This window comes from Maylandia zebra, linkage group LG22 (assembly GCF_041146795.1).
Source record: "Maylandia zebra isolate NMK-2024a linkage group LG22, Mzebra_GT3a, whole genome shotgun sequence".
NCBI classification, from domain to species: domain Eukaryota; kingdom Metazoa; phylum Chordata; class Actinopteri; order Cichliformes; family Cichlidae; genus Maylandia; species Maylandia zebra.
Window position 1 is genome coordinate 31,368,396 of NC_135187.1, and position 3,660 is coordinate 31,372,055.

General features: G+C 39.9%; 1 long non-coding RNA gene across 1 annotated transcript in view; it reads right to left on the reverse strand.

Moving 5' to 3' along the window:
* Positions 1–2,019: 2,019 nt before the first annotated feature.
* Positions 2,020–3,660, reverse strand: part of LOC143414704 (uncharacterized) — a 78,660-nt gene continuing 77,019 nt past the window's right edge. The window contains exon 3 of the long non-coding RNA XR_013095391.1: positions 2,020–2,147. This is a non-coding gene — a long non-coding RNA (uncharacterized LOC143414704). The remainder of the gene's footprint in view (positions 2,148–3,660) is intronic.

Genomic DNA, 3,660 nt, shown 5'->3' on the forward strand with positions numbered 1-3,660 from the left:
TAGCTGTTAAACCCCATACCAGGAGCTTCTTACGCAACAAGCGTGCAATGATATCAAGCCAGCCATGTAAACACAATAGGCCAAGAGAGGACAGAGGGTAGGGCTGTATAGTACGTGGACAGCCACAGCACCATGCTGCGCGGCAAACTCAGAGAACACAATCAGTCAGTGGGGGGCTTAATTACAAGAGTGGTGTGGCCCATAAATCCACTCCCACCTCGCTCACTTATTCTCTTCAGAAGTCCTCTCACTGGGGCTCTTATCTACTGAGAAGTAGCTGCTGACGGATTCTCTCGAGTAGATCGATCCTGTCATTTTAATATTTCAGTGTGATACAGTATGTTTGTGCAACATTTTTCAGTCTGCACAGTTACTGTTGAGAAGAGGCTAATTTTCTCCAAACCACTTTTTTTCCTTTACTAAACCTAAAGAAGTCATTTTTTTAGTGCATAAACCTCGCCAGGGAGTGAAAGCAAACAAAGAATAGACCAATCAGCAAGTGAAAAAGTGCTAAACAAAAAGGTGAAAATGAGTTTGCACCATGTTTGATCAACCTCCACAGACAGACTGTGTCTCTGAAACACAGGTTCAGTCCATTGCTAGAGAAGGTGCATTAACATCATACACAACAGAAGATGAAGAAGACATCTCAAAATAGCTATATAATATGCACAGTATGAAATGCCCTGAACATATTAAAGACATATACTGAAACTTCTGAGCTGTTTTTATACCTTGCAGTTATTTAGCACCGAGCTGACCTTTATACTTGCAGTTTACTGTATCATACCGTGAAAATATGGTGGCTCTGAGATGTGAAATGCACTCCAAGTTAAGAAAGCGCAATCAAATGCACCATCTCTTAAAATATTTAATTGAAATTAAATATATTAATAGAAAAATGTGGCAAAAGGACACAAAACACAGTGGAAGCTGAATAAAACAGCACAATACAAAGCACAACAGAAGTGCTTTGGGGACACAAGAACATGAAGGAACAGCTGACAAACTGACAGAAACCCAGAAACCCATCGCACCAGGACACGCTTAAAAGAAGCAAAGGATTCATCTGCGTTGGGACGGAGAAAAAGATGCAGGTAATGTTTGTTTTAATCACATGAGTCATAAATGATGTAGATTCATATTTACTAACAGCCATTTACTGTTAGCTTGTCATTTCACGCAGTTGTTCTGTCGTGTTTTTGACTCCCCAATTTTTCTTTTTTTTAACATTTTTCGATTTGTTGTTTTTTCAGGGCCGCTTAAAGCCAAGTTCTCAATGTATGCACGTATTTCTCATAAGTTTAGTTTGATTTTACTTTAGTCATCTGAACTGAGTGTGTCACGTTCACAGCATCTTCTGGCTGTTCAACACATTCAAAATAAACTACAGGAAAATGCTGCCAGAGAAAATCCCTTCTAGGGAACACAGGAAACATGGAGCATGACAAACACAGCTATGAAGGCAGGACATGACAATGAACAGAGCCTAACATAGACAATAAATACTCAAAAAGGAAGGGAAACGGTGGAAAACACAGCTGACAACTATCAAGGGAGACAAAAAGACAAAAGAAGCAACCAAACAGCACACATGGGATGAAGACTAGCAAAATAAAACACACACAAAAACTAGAAAAGGCAAGGGAATAAAGGGGAACATGTAACTAAAATGAAGGACAGAATGCAAACAACCTTAACAGAACAGAACCCAGATAAGTAAAGCCAAGGTGGTCTAAAGTAGAAGCACTGATGCAGAGAAAACTAAGGCTAACAAGAACAAAGGGCTAAACAATGAGGATCTACAACTAACTTGATGAGGGGATGCAAGACAAACACAGACACTAGATCAGAGATGGGAACACAAGAGAGGCAAGACTACAACACAGACTCAAGGGATACTTGATAAGGGCATACTAAACTAAAACCCAAAACTGTCACATTCAGTGGTGGGACTCAAGCATAGATCAGAGTTCAATACAAGAAATGACATTTATTTGCACAATCACCGAGTGCAGATATATACAGTGGGGGAATTGCAGGGTTCCAAGGGTCCATGGGAAAAAATCCGGGAAGGGAATCTCATTCACACTTGCTCTCCTCTTCACACACGTTCACACGGTGGGTAGGTCACGGGTCCAGGAAAACTATACACAGGGAAAGATCGGTTACTCAGAGGCAAAAACACACAGGAGGTTCACAAAGTTAGAGATTCACAGAGCTAGAGGTTCACTCTCGCACAATCATCCAGTGATGAAGCTGTCTGCGACACGGTCTTAAATGTCCAACACATAATTGCAGCCTGATGAAGAGCAGGTGTGTGAGCCAAGGGCAGGAGCCCGCAATGAGCTTCGCCCCGGCGGGGAGGCAAGAGGAGAAAGTAAACAGAAACACATGTGGCCTTGTGGGGTCGGCCTGGCAGACACGGGGACTATGACAAAAACAGAACTAGATGTAAAACAAAACCTTAGACTCAATACAGAGAAACTAGGAAATGCAGAAGTTAAATAAAACTCAAAAACAATGGGTCTTAAACCCAGCAATAATAAGACTTTCTAGTAATTTCTATTTTTTTTTTTTTTTTTTCAAATGTTTATTTTAGCCTTTTGCTGGCTGATGTTGTGTTTCATTATATATTCTGATTTTGAAGTTCTCTGCTTTCCGTGTCATGCCTTGTCCTATGTACAAATCCAGAGGAAACACAAGCTACTACAATTTCTACAGTGTGCTATTACTTTAGTCTGGACATGAAGATTATTGAATTTTAACAGCAAAACATGCAGCTATGTTTATCAGTGATAACCACATAGAGTCTAAGTAAAATCTATCTCAGTATCTCAAACCCAAAATAGCCTTTCAGCCGTTTTTGATGTTCCAAATGTCGATATATTTTCCATCTGTTCTTTTTGTTCTAGATTTTAAGATAAACTAAAATCAAATTTGAAGTTCGATTGTTCGTTTGGATTACGTGAAAAGTATTTAATACATTCTGACAAGTTTTGTTTTGTATCACTCATATGTATCAACAGCATGGAGGTGGTAGTGCAGAAGTTAACTGTTGCCTCATAGAAAGAAGGGCCTTTGTTCCTGTGCCTGGTGGGCTTCTTCTTCACAGTCTAAAGAGATCGGTGCTAGGTTGATTGGTGACTCGCAGGTGACAGTATGTACAGATGTGAGTTGAAGTTTCGAGTCGTCGGTATCTAGAAGTATCTATCTCTTTGAAAGATCACATTTTGTACTGTTGGATTAAGGTACAGAATTATCACCAAAGGTCCATGACTAGTCCACATGAGACCATAAGGATAGAAATACGTACCCTTGGCCAAGCATAGAATGGTGGTACCTTTAAAGCAAGCACCCCAGGTAAAATGACTTTTCAGGTATAATAATGAAATAACTGGATCATTTAATTTCCTAAGTATTAAATACAGCATATGACTTGGCCCAAAAGACCCACTAGCAAGATGCACCGGGAAAAGTCCAACAACAGGTCAAGATTTTGCTAAATGACTTACAAAGAATAAATCACTGCGCTCTCTTTCTTAGGGTCATTTGAGTCCAGGTCCATAAGCAGGCAAGTTTATCACACCTTTTCCTGAATATTGCAAGAGAAATGGAAAGGTTGTTGAAATATTAACACTGGTGATACTGTGAGCTCTC